The 20,427-nt window shown below is 41.2% G+C and overlaps 1 protein-coding gene across 2 annotated transcripts in view; it reads left to right on the top strand.

The window, feature by feature from the left end:
- Window positions 1-3,654: 3,654 nt before the first annotated feature.
- Window positions 3,655-20,427, top strand: part of FAM169A (family with sequence similarity 169 member A) — a 95,949-nt gene continuing 79,176 nt past the window's right edge. Inside the window, exon 1 of one of the 2 annotated variants that reach the window (XM_049865744.1) lies at window positions 3,655-3,887. The gene's annotated coding sequence lies outside the window, so the exon portion shown is untranslated. Of the gene's footprint in view, window positions 3,888-3,970; window positions 4,130-20,427 lie in introns of those variants that run through there. The other variant, XM_049865754.1, reaches the window with a different exon arrangement.

The raw sequence follows: 20,427 nt of genomic DNA, 5'->3' as shown, positions 1-20,427 counted from the left end.
AAACAAAACAAAACAAAATACAGTGTTATGGCATAGATAGGATTTTGTGTACCTGAAAGGCACTGACTACTGGTTAAAAGGAGTCTGTTACTGAGCCAAACAGCTAGGATTACTAGCTGCGTGATCATGGGCAAATTAGTTAACTTCTCTGTGAACATCAAGCTTTTCTCAGGTAAACTGGGGATAAGGTTAGTTAACTCATTTAATCCTCATAGCTTCAAAGGATGGTTACGAGGATTAGATGAGTTAATCGCCACAAAGAAGTTAGGAGAACCAAAAATACCCACTGCAATTGAGTTGATTCTGACTCATAGTGACCCTGTAGGACAGGGTAGAACTGTTTTACAGGGTTTCATAAATCCTCATGAAAGTAGACTGCTACATCTCTCTTCCACAGAGTAGCTGGTGGATTCGAACCGACCTTTAACCACTGTGCCACCAGGGCTCCTCAGTTACCACCCAAACAGTGCCTGGCAATTTGATGGCATTCATAAAACACTACCAAAAAAACCAAACCCATTGCCGTCAGTGGGTTCCGAGTCATAGTGACCCATAAAACGTTAGCCATTAGGAATTTCTCTTTCCCAGTGCCAGTTAAGCGCTCTTTCCTGGGTTATTTGTAGCGGCAATATCCAAAAATCAGTGTTGTGCCAAACTTCTCTTATTTAAGATGATTTCACTGCCCTTTAAACATATATTAAACCTGCCATGAGAACTCTTAAAATGTTTCCTTCTGCTTATGACAAAATACAGTAAAACCTGAGAAAGCCAGAACCTGTGTAAGGTGGAAACCTTTCATAGAAGGAATATGCAAATATTTTCTACCAACAGGGCAAAACAAGGCAGTCCCTTTGAGTTCCGGCTCTCACAGCTTTCAGTGTAATTAAAGCAAAAAAAAAAAAAAAAAAAAATTTTTTTGTATGCAAGAAAAAAAATCAAAGCAATAATTCTTTTCCTTTCTACAAAACTCTTCAGACAAAAGCTTCAAAACATATTTCAAAATATTTTGGTACTGATTTACAGCATGTACTGATCTAATAAGGAGGCCTGGTGGCACAGTGGTTAAAGCACTTGGCTGCTAACTTAATGGCCAGTGGTTTGAGCTGCTCTGCAGGGGAAAGATGTGGCAGTCGCTTCTGTAAAGATTTATAGCCTTGGAAAACCCTATGAGGCAGCTCTGCTCAGTCCTATAGGATCCATATGAGTTGGAATTGACTTGAAGGCAGTGGGTTTGGTTTGGTTTTATTAATCTGATAGGGGCTAACTTTTTTAGTTTTTTGCGTACTAAGATCTCACAGACCCTCAGAGTATGGGTAAACACACAAGCAAGCTTTAATGTAGTCTCAGCCAAAGAAGTAAACGAACGGTGAGGATGTTTTGTTTTTTCGAACACTCAAAGCAGGTTCTGGACAATGTTGCAAGCAGAGAAAAGAGGGTGAAGCCACTGACCTCACAGAAGCTGGGTCCTTCCTTGTTTCACATAGGGTAGGGAACAACACTTCCTTAATGTCAGCAGACAGGATCCTTGCAATAGGAAGTGGACTGGGTTCAGCTGCCTGGAGGATCACCACTGGACTCTCTCTTTTGTAGGGCTGCGTGGGTGTAGTTTTGACTCCTACCAGAGTGGCCAGACATTTGGGAGCCAGGCTGCCCAGCCACAAGTACTCCCAGACTTTAAAAAACATAGCTAAAAACTACTTACACTTATGTATATCAAACATTATAAACAAGTTCCATTGGCTAGCTTTATACGTTTAAGGTCTGCAGGCTTCAGCAACTTTCAGGTATAGTCTGTAGGCTAAAAAAGAACATCTTCACAAAGTGGCAATTGTTTCGAATCATCCTGGGGACTCCTACTTACTATACAGCTCTAGAAATGTAAGTTTAAAACTTATGTAACTTCATTCATTCATTCAAAGATTGGCTGTGGATGGAACCCAACTATTCAAAAAATTTGCTCAATAAATTCAAGTTTATTAAGTTCCACTAAAAATGGTAAATGTTTGATGTGTTTTGATTCAAGATTCCTGCTAACTAAATATTGCTGTTGTTGTTAAGTGCCGTCAAGTCTCTTCCGACTCACAGTGACCCTATGTACAACAGAATGAAATGTGGCCCGGTGCTGCACCATCCTCACAATCATTGTTATACTTGAGCCCATTAAACATTACAAATTAAAAATTAAAGATGTGAGGTTGATTCTTATGAGCAACATGGTGCGGAAAAATCTGTAAAATAATAAAATCGGTCAAATATATTTAACTATATCAACAAGTATTTATTGATTTCAGCATTCAATAGTAAATTTGTGAAAGGTTGGTATTGTAATTGCTAAATATTTCCCAGGAATGAAAAAAGCAATTTCAAATTTGTATGTTTGAATTGAAAACAAAGCCAACGCTCTTGGATGATGAGTTTATTTCCCTGGGTCTTTTAATTTTTTTATTTTTTGTATAAATGTGTGTCAAAATTATTTGAATACAGTGTTGTTGTTGTGTGTGGACTCATAGTGACCCTGTAGGACAGAGTGGGGCTGCTCTGTAGAGTTTTAGGTTGTAATCTTTTTTGGAAGCAGATCGCCAGGTTTTTCCTGCCCAGCCGGTGGGTTGGAACCGCTGACCTTAGCACCCGAGCTCTTAACCATTGTGCTACCAGGACTCTTTGAATACAACACTGTTCCTCATTGTTGTCAGTGGCCCTCCAGTAGATGCTGACTCATAGCCACCCATGTGTGCGGGGCAGAGCTGCTCCACAGGGTTTTTAAGGCTGTGACCTTGCCTAAGCATATCCCCAGGCCAATCTTTCAAGGTGCCTCTGGGGGGGCTTTGAACCGCCATCCTTTGGGCTAATAGTCAAGCCAATCACTTAAACCTTTCCAACCTTCCGGGGACTCCATTACTCAATACGTTTATTAAATGTATTTAAAAAACCAAGGCAGGTATTAGTTTTTCTTTAAGAAAATGGACCATGCTTTAAATGCTTGGAAGTTTATCTTTCTTCCTTGGGAGTGTAATTATCAAAAGGGCCTCTGTGGTGGATGAGTTGTGAAGGAAAGAGGATGTAAGAAGAGGAGGATGGAGGCCGTCTGTCCTTTGGGTCAGGATTAGTTTGTTTGTTGCTAGATTCCGAACGAGAAAAGGTCAAGGCAGGAATTTGGTGGTTCCTCGCAATCTCAAGATGGAAGTCCCTCCGCATGCCTGTCTATTGGCCGGGATGGACGCGCCCACCCTGGGTAAATTCCAGAAAGGCCCACGCCGGGCTGGAGTCGTCGGTAGGGCGTAGCAGACACTGGGAACTCCGTTAGGGTGTGCCAAGTGAGACTTTGCAAATGTTGACATTAAAGGAATATGCAAATTTAGAGTCGTAGCCCCCGCAGCTTACTCGCATCTATTTTTATATCTAAGCCAAGGTCACTCTTTAATACCAGGCCGTAACCCTGAGCCTGGTGACGGTGGCTAGACGGAGAGAGGGGGCGCCGGTAGCGAGGCGGGGACCGCCGGGCACCCCTCGACTAGCCGAGCCCGCACCTGCCCGGCGCCCGCCTCACAGCCGGGCTCAGAGGGAGGCAGGGCGGCGTCCCCGGCGCCGAGGAGGGGCCGCGCGGCGAGGGCGGGCAACGGGCGGGGGGATTCGCGGTGGGCGCGGGCGCGGCGCGGCGCGGCGCGGCTGCAAAGGCTGGAGGCGCTGCGGCGCGAGTGCGTCACGCCGGCGGAGGGCACGGTGGGCTGCGGCCGACCCGCCGACGAGGAGCCGGGCGTCTTGGGCGAGGAGCCTGGCAGTCGCGAGCGTTGCGGCCGGGGGTCGCCAGCGAGCAGTCGCCGGCTTCCTTCATTCCCGCGGCTCCGCCTCCTTTCCCGGTCTTCGGCGGCTCCGTGGGCGCGTCTGAGGTGAGTGCGCTGCGCGTCCCGGGCGGGGGCCGCGGGGTGAGGCCGAAACCGCCCCGCCCGGCCCCGCACCCCCTCCGGGGCCGGCCTCGTGCCCCTGCGAGCCGCGAATTGGGCCGCCAGCTGTGGGCAGCCCCTGTGGACTCGGCCGCGGCCCAGGCCTACGCGGCCGGGCCGGGCCCGGGGCGCGCGTTCTACTGCGGTGGCCAGCTCTGTCCCCGGAGGGGCGTGTAGTGCGCCCCCAGGTACGCGGGCCTCCGCGCCGGCGCCACCATTTTGTGTGAGGGAATGCCTCCTTCACTTCGTCTCAGATTGCATTGCGTTTTCCAACTGCTGCTCCCTGAGCCCCTTCCCCTCGCGCTTTCCCCCCCCCCGGAGCCTTTCTGTTTTCGTTGATTGCCTTGGCTTGGTGGAAGGCAGACGTGATGAGGTGTAGAAATAACAAGCTATTGAACTTAAGTGTTAGACTCGGGTTTAATCAAGCAGGTGGCCTTCAAAGATGCTCTGACCACCTCCCTTATCTTTAACTACTTTTGCATTAGTAGGTACTGTATACATTACTCCTCTTTTAGAATTCAGGTCATCGCAATTTTGTTCGACTTTTTAGCTGTCCATGGTGCAGGTGATCGGTGGGAAGCCTTAAGCCCTGATGGTGTGTTGCTCAGGGGTCTGGGTTGCATTTGTTCCCATTATTGCCATGGGTAGGTAACGGTAAAGCATCTCGCCGGCTTTCAGCTTCTGAAAGTTGGCGTGTGTCTCTTTATAAGAAGTACGTTCTAAGTTAACCACCTGATGCAGGCCCCTTCCCCCTTTGGGAGTTCCTTGCAGAATCTAAATGAAAATGCTTATGTGTGAAGATTTTCGAGGGAGTTGGGATGGCAGGGACATGTTGCTAAAACATCACCGAAAGCAAAAGTTTTCATTGTGATTCTCTCTGAACTGTTACACAATTTGTCATTTTCAAGGTTCCTAAGAATTTGGTAATTCTTGTTTTAAATTATTGTCTCCTCAAAAATGTACTTAAGTATCGAGTGGATTATACTTGTGCCATTTATATTTTATCACTGCATCACAGGCAGGGATTAAAATCTGAAATGGTGGCCGTTGCATAATGCATATGGTTCCTGGAGTTAATTCACCAAAAGGATCTGGGTTGATGTGCCACGTATCATCTGCTTGTTTTTTTTTTTTTTTGCACATCCTGAGATATACAGGTAATCTTTGCAAACCATATCTTGTTTTCCTACTGTGAAATTTTTGCAAGAGGAAAGGCTTTTAGTGACTAATATGAATCAGACCAGTTTTTTTCTGTTTTTGTTTTTACCTTTGTGTGTTTTTTGTTTTTGAGGGGGTAGGGTGGTGAGAGGAGGGCTGGGAAAAGTCCATTGTGATAGACTGCCAGTGCAAACCAATGTGAAAAATCACAGTCTTTCACTGAAAGCTTATAGCTGTCATAGTGGACACCTTAAATTTATAATGAGGATTAGTTTGGGGACCTTAGAAATAGCTTATGTGAGTAGCAACATTGGTCTTCTCCATGAGTAATTATAACTTAAGGTACTTTACCTGTAGATTTTAAGTTCTAAAGGTTTCAAAACAGTCTGATCTTTGAAATAGTATTCACATCTTTACAAATGATTTTATTTCTCTAATAAAGGTGGAATATGTATCAAACAAAGGGCTTGACTCTGATTTGCAGAAACAAAATGTAATTAAATGCCTTTGGGAGTAAAATTTCAAAGTCTCCCTCTTTGTTAAACTTTTTTTTTCTGATTAGTTGAAACTCTTCCACTAATTTTCTCTAGAAACATGTGATTCCATATCATGAGCCATCATGGCAGACATACCATTCCTCCCTCACATTTATGACGTATTTGCTCTCTGGGGAGAATTAGGAAGTTGAAAGGGATCTTGGATGTTTTGAGATCAGCTTTGTTCTAAGAAATTTAAGTAACAAAGATTGTCTTCTAGGGATTGTGGGTGACCTGGCTGAACTCTATCCTGGGTCCATGGGGAATGAGATTGTTTCTTTCCACAAGTTCAGTGCTGACTCAAACACAGCTCTTAAACTTTTACATTGGTTCCGTTAAGACGTGTCACAAAAGTTCACGGAATAGGTACTATGATATTTAATTTAGTTGAGTTTGGAAGTGAACTTGGAGTAATTTGAGATTTTGGGTATTATTTTACCAATGGTTGAGAAATTGAAAAGAAAAAAAAAACTGTAACATTATTTTTCTTGATTAGCTCCTACATAACTAGCCCTGTGCCTTATGCGTGTTATGCTCAGTTATCTGCCTAAAACAGCAAAAGAAAAAAAAAAATTCTTTCAAGGCAATTAGGGTATAAAAGAATTGAGTATTCAGGCAGAGGTTTGAAAATATCTGTCGGGTTCTGTAGAAAGGTTGGGTAGGAAGTTAAATGAAACTTCATGTTTCTTCTTATTTCTAAGATTTTATAAATCTAAAGTGAAAAAAGGAATTGCAAGATTATTGTGTTTAAGATGATGTTCTCTTCACACACCGTTAGTTAGGCTTTTGAACCTTTGTATATTTTAATTTTGAAATGAAAGCACTAAATCTGGTATACCTCATTGGTGGTGGTTGTGCTCCATACAGTCTGTTCTGACTCATAGCAACCCTATATGCTGGTGGAACTGTTCCGTAGGGTTTTCTAGGCTGTAATCTTTACCAGGACAAATCACCAGGTCTTTCTCCTGCAGAGCGGCTCGTGGGTTCAAACTGGCAACCTTTCGGTTAGCAGCCAAGTGCTTAACCGTTGGGCCACCAGGGCTCCTACCTCTTTGACAATAGGGATGTTTTCACAGCTATTTTGAACCACCAGTACCACCAAAACAACAAATACTCGAAGTAGAATTTATTAAGGAAAAGGTGTGGTGATTTAAAGACAGAGAAAATCTGATAATTTACTGAAGAGTTCATGTTGTTGTTAGGTGCCGTCGAGTCGGTTCTGACTCATAGTGACCCTATGCACAACAGAACGAAACACTGCCCGGTCCTGAGCCATCCTTACAATCGTTGTTATGCTTGAGCTCATTGTTGCAGCCACTGTGTCAATCCACCTTGTTGAGGGTCTTCCTCTTTTCCACTGACCCTGTATTCTGCCAAGCATGAAGTCCTTCTCCAGGGACTGATCCCTCCTGACAACATGTCCAAAGTATGTAAGACGCAGCCTCGCCATCCTTGCCTCTAAGGAGCATTCTGGCCGCACTTCTTCCAAGACAGATTTGTTCATTCTTTTGGCAGTCCATGGTATATTCAATATTCTTCGCCAACACCACAATTCAAAGGCGTCAACTCTTCTTCGGTCTTCTTATTTATTGTCCAGCTTTCACATGCATATGATGTGATTGAAAATAGCATGGCTTGGATCAGGCGCACCTTAGTCTTCAGGGTGACATCTTTGCTCTTAAACACTTTGAAGAGGTCCTTTGCAGCAGATTTGCCCGATGCAGCGCGTCTTGATTTCTTGACTGCTGCTTCCATGGCTGTTGATCATGGATCCAAGTCAAATGAAATCCTTGACAACTTCAGTCTTTTCTTCGTTTATCATGATGATGGTCCAGTTGTGAGGATTTTTGTTTTCTTTATGTTGAGGTGTAATCCATACTGAAGGCTGTGGTCTTTGATCTTCATTAGTAAGTGGTTCACGTCCTCTTCACTTTCAGCAAGCAAGGTTGTGTCATCTGCGTAACGCAGGTTGTTAATGAATCTTCCTCCAATTCTGATGCCCCGTTCTTCTTCATATAGTTCAGCTTCTGGTATTATTTGCTCAGCATACAGATTGAAGAGGTATGGTGAAAGAATACAACCCTGACGCACACCCTTCCTGACTTTAAACCTATCAGTATCCCCTTGTTCTGTCCGAACAACTGCCTCTTGATCTATGTAAAGGTTCCTCATGAGCACAATTAAGTGTTCTGGAATTCCCATTCTTCGCAGTGTTATCCATAGTTTGTTATGATCCACACAGTCAAATGCCTTTGCATAGTCAATAAAACACAGGTAAACATCCTTCTGGTATTCTCTGCTTTCAGCCAGGATCCATCTGACATCAGCAATGCTGTGGTGCTGGAAGTTTTGCCACCGGTATTCAGATACCAGCAGGGTCACCCAGGGAGGACAGGTTTCAGCTGAGCTTCCAGGTTCAGACACACTAGGAAGAAGGACCCGGCAGTCTACTTCTGAAAAGCATTAGCCAGTGAAAACCTTACGAATAGCAGCAGAACATTGTCTGATATAGTGCTGGAAGATGAGCCCCCCAGGTTGGAAGGCACTCAAAAGATGACTGGGAAAGAGCTGCCTCCTGAAAGTAGAGTTTACCTTAATGACGTGGATGGAGTAAAGCTTCTGAGACCTTCATTCTCAAAATGAGAAGAAACAAACATCCATTAATAATCGGAACCTGGAATGTACGAAGTATGAATCTAGGAAAATTGGAAATGGTCAAAAATGAAATGGAACGCTTAAACATTGATATCCTAGGCATTAGTGAGCTGAAATGGACTGGTATTGGCCATTTTGAATTGGAAGAGTTCATAGAATAGTTATTAAACTCAGAGAATTTTAGAGCTGGTGTATGAAATCTCAAGGCTTACTGCTACTCGGCCCCAGATTCATGGCCGAGAAGAACTGCTCCATTGGGTTTTCTGACCCACCCAGTGGTATCTCAGGAGACAGGCCTGGCAAGTTGCTTCTGAAAGGTCACAGCCTTGAAAACCCTATGGAGCAGTTCTACTCTCTACACATGTGGTCACCATGAGTCTAAATGGACTTGAGGGCACTAACGGCAACAACAACTCTTTACAGAAGCAGTTCACCAAGCGGTCTTCCACAAAGCTTTTACGTGGATTTCAGTCAACAACCTTTAGATTGGCAGCCGACTGCAAACCACTTGCATCACCTAGGCTCCTTTACTGTGGAGTAGGGAGCTACTACTCCAACCTAACCAAATCTAACTATTCTTTGGTGCAGAAAATTTGTGTGTCATCTAGGTTTCACAGAATTTTTTTTTAAGAATATCATTTTAGTTACTAGTTGCTCCAGTGAGATTTAATTTTAGGCTATACCCAAAGTAGATTTCATTTATTCAACAAACTTTGGGTGTCTACTCTGTGTCCTAAACATAAACAAATAGGCCTTACCCTCATGGAGTTTATAGTTTAGTATTGTGGATTAAAACATTAAAGGTTTTTAAAAATCTATGCATGTTAATGGAGATTGTGAAAAGAGGGAGAAGAAATGGTTCATATTGAGTCTACCCATTGCCTTTGAGTTGATTCTGACTCGTAGTGACCCTGTAGGACAGGGTAGACCTGCTCCATAGGGCTTCCAAGGTTGTAATCTTTTTATTTTTTAATTTTTACTTACCGTTATTTTACATTGTGGATTATTCATTGTTGTTTTTTTTCCCCCAAATGCTTAGTCTTAGAATTTGATCAAGTCATTCCTTTAAAAAAAATTTTTTTTTTTAATTGTGTTTTAGGTGAAAGTTTACAGAGCAAATTAGTTTCTTGTTAAACAATTAATGCACATATTGTTTTGTGACATTGGTTGCCAACCCCAGGTCGTCAACGCTCTGCCTTTCTCTACCTTAGGGTCCTCATTCCCATTTTCAGCTTTCCTGTTCCCTCCTGCCTTCTCATCCTTGCCCCTGGGCTGGTGTGCCCATTTAGTCTTGTATACGTGGGTTATTGTTTTTTTTCTTATAAAACTGTCTAATGTTTGGCTGAAGAGTGAACCTCAGAGGTGACTTCAGGACTGAGTTAAAAGGGTGTGTGGGAGGCCATACCCTTGGGGCTTCTCCAGTCTCTGTCAGACCAGTAAGTCTGTGAGTTAGAATTTTGTTCTACATTTTTCTTCAGCTCTATCTGGGACTCTATTATCCCTGTCAGAGCAGTCAGTGGTGGTAGCCGGGCACCTTCTTGTTGTGCTGGATTCAGTCTGGTGGAGGTTGTGGTCCATTAGTTCTTTGGACTGATCTTTCCCTTGTGTCTTTGATTTTCTTCATTCTCCCTTGCTCCAGATGGGGTGGGACCAGTAGATATATCTTAGATGGCCGCTCACAAACTTTTAAGACCCCAGACCAAGCCTGTAATCTTTACTGAAGCAGACTGCCACACCTTTCTCTCATATACTGAGTCTAAAAAAAAAAAAAACCAGCGCGGTCGAGTCGATTCCGGCTCATAGCGACCCTATAGGACAGAGTAGAACTGCCCCATAGAGTTTCCAAGGAGCACCTGGCGTATTTGAACCGCTGACCCTTTGGTTAGCAGCCATAGCACTTAACCACTACACTGCCATGGTTTCCATATTGAGTCTAGTATCATTTAAATCTCAAGGTCTTTGTATTTGTCTCTATCTTTTAGCAATAAGTAATTTAAAAAATGTAATGCAATTAAGTGAATTTGTTTTTTTCCTTAGCTCTATGTAGCTATTTGTTAAAGAAGCATTTGGTAGGCATTTTACTTTGTCACTTTTTATGTCTCCTTTTAACTTTAGCTTAAAACACCTGGTTTTATTTTTATTGTATAGTAACCATTTTAAAAATTCTGAAGAATATGGGTTGTAGTGATTAGAACAGACATATTAAAGTCTGAAGGGGCTCTATTGCAAGGTTTTGAAAATCTAATGCCCACGAATTGATTAAACAATACCATTGTTATATTCTATAATAGTTGTATTACGCTGAAATACATCATAGGTGCATCTAATTAACGTGACTACCAGATTAAATCACTTTGGAGGTAGATTGCCTCAGTTCGGAATCTGACTGCCACTTACTAGCTGTGTGATCTTAGACAGTTAACCTTGTCACAGCTGCAACTTCTCATCCAGAAGATGTGTATAAGCAACTTCATAGGGTTATTTTGAAGAATAAATAAGATTGTATGTGTAGAGTGTTTACCCAGTGCCTGGTGCACAGTAAGCAGTGAGTGGTGGTTCTGTGGTCATCATCATTAGAAAATGTATTTCTGAATTTTTGAGGACACCACTCCTCTGTAAATTAAAACCTTCCTATCTTCTCTCTCCAGGTAAGCTGTAAGCCCTTTGAAAGAAAGTAATCAAGTATGGATACATAAATTACTAGGTAGAAGGGACACCAGAGATTATTTGACCTGTCCCTGCTTTGTACCTGTATGTAAGTTGAGGCCCAGAGAGATGCAGTTAATTTTTATGGTGACGTAGTCAATTATTAGCAGGGCTTGAACTCATGTCTCTTGGTTCCCAGTTAGGATTCTCAACCTAATTGCCATCCCCCGACACCACTTATTTAAGGGTGATTTTGAATGCAAAGAGGAGGTTTGGTGATGCAGTGGTTAAAGCGCTCAGCTGCCAATCTTAAGGTCAGTGGTTCGAACCCACCAGCTGCTCTGCGGGGGAAAGATGTGGCAGTCTGCTTCTGTGAAGATGTACAGCCTTGGAAACCCTATGGGGAAGTTCTCTGTCCTGTAGGGTCACTATGCTGTTGAGATGGAGTTGACTCAATGGCAGTGAGTTTGGTCTTGGGGTTATTTGCAAATGACACAAAATTCAAAGTAGATCAGAAATATGAAGGATTTGTGATCTCATATAATAAATCCTGAGGTTTGATTAATAAGCAGCTCAGATGTCATTGAAGACCCTGGTTCTTTCCAGTATTCTTTTCTTCTATCTTTAGGGTATCAGTTTTTCCTCAGTGATCATCACTGTTGATCAGAAAATGGTTGCTACAGTCTAGACACTGGAGTGCTCAGAGGAGACAGGGGAGAAATTCTTCCTGTATTTCTTTTTACGAGAGAGCAGACCTTTCCCAGCCAACCCCCTCTTACATCTCATGGGCTAGACTTGCATTACTTTCTTCTGATCACTGGTAAGGGGAATGGGATTGCCCCAGTTGGCCTAATGAAGTACAGAGAAGCACAGACTCTCCGCAGAAGATTGGGCTTCTTTTAGAAAGTGATGAGGATGGGGTGAGATGTTGATATCTGTCATACCAACTGAGTGATATGACCAGTGGTACATTAGGGAGTGAGTTGCAAAGGAGGACACCCTGTACTCAATCAGAATTGGGGAAGGGAGCATATAGTTTGGGAAAAACTCCCCAGGTTTTTCAAATATCCTTCCTCTCACCCAGTTGTGAGTCTCTGTACTTTTCCATGTTACTTTCAAATCCTTCACATTTACATGTTGTTGTTAGCTCCTCAATTGGCCCCCAAATGATGGCACAACCCCTTGCACCATGGAACAGAATGGTTCTTGGTCCTGTGCCATCTCCATGATTGGTTATGGATCGGACCTTTGTGATCCATAGATTTTCATTGGCAGATTTTCAGAAGTAGATTGCCAGGTCTTTTTTCCTATTTTGTCTTAGCCTGGAATCTCTACTGAAACCTATTCAGCATCATGGCAGCATTCAAGCCTCCACTGACAAATGGGTGATAGCTATGCATGAGGTATATTGGCCTGGAATCGAACCTGCGTCTCCTGCATGGAAGGCGAGAATTCAGCTACTGAACCACCATTGTCTCCTCACATTTATATATTATATAGAACCGTGTAACTGTTAAATGCTTTTATATGAGTTATATAATCCTTGCACACTTAAAGTTAGGCCAGGCAGTTTTGTAGATGGGAAAATTAAGGCTTGGAGAGGGAAGCATTGTCCACGGTCACAATAAAGGTGCCAGAGCTAGGATGAAAATCCAGGTCTCCTAATTTGTTGAAGGCTGCTTCTACGACACCTTTCACCCAGTGATGACAGCAAAAGAAAATGCCTATTTTGAAATAAAAGGGGCAGAGTGGTAAATGGGAGGGAAGAACTTCAACTTTGTGTTGAAACCCTCATGGCCACTTTTAATAGTCTTGATCTCCACACCCAAGGACAGGTCTGAATGCAACATCTTTTGTATTTTTCTTTCATTTAATTTTTAGAATCTTAGGTAATTTGACTGAGCAAACACTCATTTAGTATCTTGTACTGAGTGCTTTGTGAGGTGTTGGAAATATGAAGATTAATTGGAGAAAACAAAATGGATTCTTCTACCCTGGAGTTCTGAGCACAGTAGGGTAGACAGGTGATGAAAAATATATCACACTGTCATGTGATAAACTCACTGCCCTAGAGGGGATTCTGACTCATAGTGACCCTATAGGACAGAGTAGAATTGCCCCACAGGGTTTCCAAGGCTGTAATCTTGATGTTACGTGACCCCTGAGCAGTTGGTGTTACGGAGGATCAGGCGGTGTTTCGTACATAGGGTCGCCTTGAGTCGACAGACTTGACACCACCTAACGACAGCGGTCTATATGGAAGCAGACTGCCACATCTTTCTCCCGTGGAGTGGCTGATAGGTTTGACCCGATGACCTTTAGCTTAGCAGCCGAGTGCTTAACCACTGCACCACCAGGGCTCCTTTGTCATGTGATAAATATATTAAAGTAAGTATGCATGAGGTACATACTATAACAATCTCTTGTCTCCCTTCATTTCTTCCTGTCAGTCCATCCTGCGCTTGGCAGCTGGATAAAGTGCCTTAAAGCATAACCTTGATTATACATTCCAAAAAAAGGGCTCCCATTTAGCATATTCCCTCTTTTTTAAAGGGCCTTCCCCTCTCTCTCTGCTTGTTGAAAGCCCATATATTGCTTTTCATCTTCCAGCACATCTTTGAATGTTCACAGAACTTTTTATGTTTTTCTTCTGTGGCAGTTCTTTCTCCTAGCAGCAGTGTTTCATTTATATATACGGACTGTTATTTAGTCATTCATTTCGAAAATACGTATTGAAGTCAGGTAGGAAGGCTCCTACTGTCTTTCACCCCTTCTCATCATGGGCCTACTTCCAGTGGACTAAGGAAAGGGTTTTACCTAATTCAGGTAAGTAATCCCACCTGAATTTGTAAGAGGGTTTTACAAGAGCAGATATATGGGGCCGTGGCTTGAAAGCAGAATTGGAGAAGCCTGGAAGAAGGAAAGGGAAGTGGCTAGTCTGTGATTTAGAAGCTGCTGCTTTTCCAGGTTGATATGATACTCTGCAGATAATGGCAAGCCCTTAGATACATTTCTTAGTTGTATAGTGAAAATATCAAGGAATGGGGTATGGTGATGGTGGTAGTTGTGACTCAAAATATTTCATAAGTAGTATGCCAAAATTAAACACCAAGTTTTGTTTTGCTTTTGCTTTGAGCAGTCTTAATTTCTTTAAAATGAAGTTTATTCATGGTTCTAAAGTAAACACACCTCTGTGACTTTTATATGTTAAAACAACAGTGCATATGTTGGTTGTTTTTAAGTGCGGTGGTGTTGATTCTGACTTATCGTGACCCCATGTGGCAGAGTGGAACTGCCCCAGAGGGTTTTCTAGGCTGTAGTCTTTATAGGAGCAGATTTCCAGGTCTTTCTCCCATGGAGCTGCTGGGTGGGTTTGAACCATCAACCTTTCGGTTAGCAGCCAAGCGCTTAACTTTTGCACCACCAGGGCACCTGTATGTTAACATCTGTATTTAAAAATTGCCTGTATCCCAGGGTTTAGTATGCCTAACTCCTGTTGACTTTAATAAAGTACTGTGAAGTCAGATATATGGTTAAGAAGCCAAATATAAAAAAGAATTTTAGGACAAGATTTTATGGAGCATATATTTAATAGTAGAAACCTTGGTGGCATAGTAGTTAAGTGCTACGGCTGCGAACCAAAGGGTCAGCAGTTCAAATCCACCAGGGGCTCCCTGGAAGCTCTATGGGGCAGTTCTACTCTGTTCTATAGGGTCGCTGTGAGTCGGAATCGACTCGATTGCACTGGGTTTGATTTTGGGTTTGATATTAATAGTGGAAACCCTGGTGGCGTAGTGGTTAAGTGCTGCTGCTGCTAACCAAAAGTTCGGCAGCTCGAATCCATCAGATGCTCCTTGGAAACCCTATGGGGGTAGTTCTACTCTGTCCTGTAGGGTTGCTATGAGTCGGAATCTACTCGACGGCAGTGGGTTTTGTATTTAATAGTTATTATTTTGTGTCTTCTGGGCTGTGTAAGCTGCTTGTGGAGGATTACAGGCTGTGTTCAGCAATCTGGGTCATGAGTTGCTGCTGTGTTCTGGAAGCAAATGTATTCTGTTCTTTACTGCAGTACAATATTTAGTAGGGTCAAGTGGAAGCCTCAGTTATGAGCACATTTCTATTCTTTCTTAAATAAAAAAACCAAAAGAAAAAAAACCAAACCCATTGCCATGGAGTCGATTCTGACTCATAGCAACCCTACAGGAGAAAGTAGAACTGCCCCACGGGGTTTCCAAGGAGCGGCTGGTGGATTCAAACAGTTGACGTTTGGTTAGCAGCCGAATGCTTAGCCATTGTGCCGTCAGGGCTCTCTCTCTTAAATATTACCTATTAATTTATTTTTTGGCTTTTGCAAATGTAAAGAGTGTAGGTAGCTGTCTGTATCCTGCATATACAGTGTTATAGATAGTAAGATAAGGATTTAGCATCTGTTCATGGGTGTGGCAATTTAACCAAACCACTTGCCGTTGAGTTGATTCTGACTCATGGCAACCCTGTGTGTATCAAAATAAAACTGCTCCATAGGGTTTTCAATGGCTGGTTTTTCAGAAGTAGATCGCCAGGCCTTTCTTCTAAGATGCCTGCTCTATTCTTTTGGTTAGCAGCTGAGTATGTTAACTGTTGCATCACCCAAGGACTCCCATGGCAATTTCGTGTGCATTTATTTTCTGTTCCTGTTGCCCAGTATCCTTGAATATCTTTGTTTGAGTCTTATTCTAGCCTTATGAGTCCTCCTTTGCCCCTCTAAGTCAGAACCCCAAAACTTCACATTCTGTCTTCCTTGGAGCTAGGATGCAGGCAGGTAACCTAAGTTTTGCCAATCAAATGTATCCAAGAGAGAGTTCACTGCAAAGTGAGGAAGGAGGCTTTGAGTGGCACCTACCGCCTTCCCCTTGTGGTTCCTTTGTTGGGGCCCTTCCCCTTCTCCTTCACCAGGAATAACTTTTATTAACAATATGTAATGTTTTTCTGTACGGACATATAAATATAAAAAAAAATAATATACACCAGTATTATTCATAAATTGTTTTAAAAAACAGTATTTTTTTATACAACTAGGCTTTTAAAAAAATTATAAGTTGAGCATTTTTTAAAAAGTAATATTGTGTTTTCGGTGAAATACACAGCAAGCTAGGTTCCTGTTTGACAATTTCCATGGCATTAGTTATATTCTTAACATTGTGTCTACATTCTCTTTGTGTTCTGGTTGTTCCATTGCCAGTACTCTAGTTTCCCTGCCCCCTTATCTTCTCATCTTTGCTTTGGATTAATTGTTGACCTTTTGGACTCATACAGATAATAACTTTTTAAATAGAGCACTGACCTAATGGATAGTATCCTTTATTTTGTAACTCTGCTTTTCTGCTAAAAGGTGATCGTTTTGGTACAAGATTTAAAGAGCATCTCAGAGTGATAGTCTTTGGACTTCTTTGGTTTCAGGTGGTCCAATTTGTCTGGACTTTTTAAAGAATTTGAGTTTTGTTCTGTATTTTTCTCTGATTCTAACAGGATCGTTTATTGTGCCCCTGGACAGATCGGTCAGTGGTGGTAGCCACGCACCATCTAGCTCTTCTGATTGTTGAGAGTTGTAGCTTACGCAGGCTATCAGCCTTGTAGACTTGTTTCTTTGCGATTTTGGTTACCTTCTCTTACTCTTTTACTCCTGAAGAGTAGAGACCAATAGTTGTATCTTAGATGGCCAGTTGCAAACTTTTAAGGCCCCAGATGCTAATCAGAAGTTGAGCATTTTTGATGTTCATTTGTTTTTGCTGTTTTATGAGTTGTTAGTTTCCTTTGCTCATTTATTTGCATTTTAGCTTGAAAATGATTGTACTATTTATATGAAGGATACTAACTTTTTGTGAGTCATATTGATTGCTTGCCTCTGACTTTTTGTTTTTAATATGTAGAAATTTTAATGTATAGTTCGTTGTTATTATTCATGTTAGTTACAGTCTATAAAGTAAACGTGGACACTGAATTAGCGAATACTGAACCATTGCTCCAGGGGAAATACAGGTTTCTTTGAGCCTCTGGTCACAACATTTTCACCAGCTGATCGATATATAACCTTGTTTTATTTGTGTTCCTGTTTAAAGATACTTTTTTAATATATATTGTTGGTTCATTAACATTGAACTCAAAGTGAACAGCACTGTTACTTAAGCCTGAACAAAGCTTATCTAACACCAAAAAAAAAAACAAAAAACGAAATCCATTGCCGTCGAGTTGATTGCTACTCATAGTGACCCTAGAGTACAGAGTAGAACTGCCTCATAGAGTTTCCAGGGACTGCCTGGTGGCTCTCTAACACATACACAGTTAGTTTTCATTATTTGTAGTAGTTGTTGCCTGAATTAGTGAGTACCAAACCAACCTTCAGCCTCAGCTGGGAACACGTGCACTGCTCTGTGCATACGATGTCTGCAAATGACTGCAAAAGTGCCATGAGTATTGATTTGGGGCTTATAAATAAATTTTAGCAAGTAGATGAGTTCATAAATGTGGAATCCATTATAAATATTGAGGATCAACTGTATTTTCTCCCTAAGGCAGATCATGGCCTTCTTGCACCTAGGAACACTAGATGGCACTTCAGCGTTATGCTTGGGGGCCATTTTAAACTGTAGTGTCACCAACAAAAAGCAAAAAATGCAAAAAGTGAGGCATTAAGTAGACTGTAAAATGGACATTGCTTACAGTATGAGAGCTGAAATGAGAAGGCAGAGTTCTGCCTTGTTTGCCCTCACCTGGGAGCGTATGTACTGGATGACTAAAATTTTTTGCTGCTCTGCGCGTGTCTATGAACGACTTGTGAAAGTGCCGTAAGTATTTATTTTGGGGTTACAAATACATGTTAGCGAGGAGGCAAATTTGCAGATGTGGAATCCATGAATAATGAGGATCAACTATATATTCAAAGTTATTTGTTTTTACTCTTTTGATTTATTCCTTCCTTAGCCAGAGATCATTTTTCTCTTTCTCTGGTGCTTTAAAAAAAAAAAAAGTTTTTATAAGCTCAAACTGTATTTATTGGGACTTTTAAAAAGAATATGGTCAAAGCTAAAACTTTAAATGATTTTTTTAAATGCTTTCCCCAACTCTGTTTGTGGATTTATTCATCGGTTCTTGGTTGATTGGTTGCCTTCTGTATCATGTAGAGATCCTGGGATCTCTTTGGGCAGCATTTTTGTTTCATTGATCTATTTTTGAACCAATGTTTTGATCATTATAACTTTATATTTTGTTCTGATGTCTGATAAAGTAATTGTTCTCCTCATTGGCCTCCTTCCTCTGCTTTTCGTTTCTAGTAGGATGTTTTTATTCTTCCCAGAACGTGTAGATTAGATTCTAATAAGTCCCTCACATGTTTAGGGGAATTGTAAATCCTGCTAATAAACTGGACAGACTGATATCTTTGCACCTAAGAAAGTAATTTCTAGGTGTTTTTTGTTCTTAATATGACTTAAAAGTTTTTTTTTTCCTCCTTTGATCAAGTTAATTTTACTGTGCCTGACTTTCCTAATCTGTAAATTGAGGAGGATGATGCTACATATGTAATAGGTTGTTATGGGGGTGAAATGAGTTAGTATTTTTAAAACAATTAGAATGGTGCCTGGCACATTTCTTTTTTATTTGTGAACATGTTAGCTTCTAGTACTATGTATCTTTTATATTTAGCTAGTTGTTTTTAAGTATGCTTATCTTATGTTGAAACATTTTACCGAATTTTGTTAATTGGAATAGAATTTTGATTTTGTGCCCTTGGTTTTTCTAGGTTAACTTCTTTGCCTGGTATGCTATTTCATGTCTTACTGAGTTGGATATAGCATTGTGACTTAAATTCTTAAAAAATCACAAGAAAAAGGATATTTGCGACCATTTTATGATGTCTTACGTCATTCCACATGTACCCCTCCCACGCACACACAGATTTATACACACACGAACATATACACCAGAAGTTAAGCTCATTTGGGGAAAAAGTCTTGGTTTTTACAACTCTTGGTTCAGGTCATTTCTAGTGTGACTGGTCAGAAGGTGACTGGAAAGAGAGAAATGGCTAAATTCTCTTTTTCTTAGTTACTCTGCCAGGGATGGTGAATGGTTATAGTTCCATGGTAGTCTATGCCCATGGTAGTCAGAAATTATTGGTAGTGTTTTTTTTTTTCTTCTCTTTAATCAACACAGTCCTCTGTATGATTACCAAAACCAAACCTTTTGCTGTCAAGTTGATGCCTACTCATAGCGACCATATAGGACAGAAGTCTGCATCACCAGGGCTTGCTCCTCTGTACGATTGGCTGTTATAATTTCAGAAGTTGGTTTTACTTCCAGTTTACAATAAAAAGAGGCAATAGGTATGAACCCCTTTAACTTCCTGCTCTATTACCTACAAACTAATAAACTGTCCTCACCCATATGTAATTAAATCTTTCTTTTTTTTTTTTTCTGTCCCAGAGGATAGGAAAGGCTGTATACATAGAAAAAGATTGCTGAGCAGCATTGAGGCCCCCTGAAATTTTGATAGTTGTAGCAGTAGCAGTCTGTTCAGTTATTTTATTTTTGTCATCCATACCTGTCAGCACAGCTCTTAAGAGTAGAGAAGGTGAGTGGTTGGATTAATCCAGGTTTAGGGCCTCGAGTAAGGCAGAAGGTATACAAGAATAAGATGTAAGTAAGATAAAAAGATAAGTTGAGCTAATGCGTAGTGCAGGGCCTAGGTTACGGAAAGAAATGACGTTAGAAAAGAGAAGAGGGAAGAAATCAAAAGAAGAATCGTAATAAGGGTCAGAAATTGCTCTTTGTGTAAAACGTTGGGAACACTGTTGGTTATGTTGCCTGAATAAACCTATTATAGGTTTTGGGAAGACAATCATGAGAGGTAGGAATCATGACCTGGATTGGTTGAGATCATTATTTTTTCTCTAAGAACTCTTTCAGCTCTAAAATTTAAATACTTTTTTTCTGGCTTCCCTCCATGGCCCCCCTCACCCCCTGACCCCTTCAAAAAAAAGAACCAAAAAACAGTCTCAGTAACCTGTAAAAATTATGAAATAATTTAGGAATGGAACTTGTAAAATATGTTCCTCTCTTTAAGAGTGTAGTTGGCATCCAGTAATTAATGTTAAATAGGGAAAAGTCACAGTAATAGAAATTTGTTTTCTAACTCTTTCATATATTTTTTTCTTATTAAAGCCTTCATTAAAAATGTTCGTATAATTTTTTAGGATAAAGTGGTAAAATTATTAAAAGATTGTTTAATATAACTGATGCTGATTGAGCATCTTAGAGTTCTTATGTAAGAGGTCTGGGTATTGTGTTTTTATACAAGTTAGCTAGGATTAATGAGCAAACCACTTGCTTAATTTATAAATTGATTTGGACGTTTTTTACACTTCACTGTCCGCTCTACAGAACATTTTTGATGAGTTAGTTCACTTAAGGCTACATTAAGCTTTCTCATTCATGTAGAATCTAGTTAGGCCTTT

Source organism: Elephas maximus, chromosome 2 (genome assembly GCF_024166365.1).
Source record: "Elephas maximus indicus isolate mEleMax1 chromosome 2, mEleMax1 primary haplotype, whole genome shotgun sequence".
In the NCBI taxonomy this organism is placed as follows: Eukaryota; Metazoa; Chordata; class Mammalia; order Proboscidea; family Elephantidae; genus Elephas; species Elephas maximus.
This window is presented reverse-complemented; position numbering and strand designations above follow the sequence as displayed.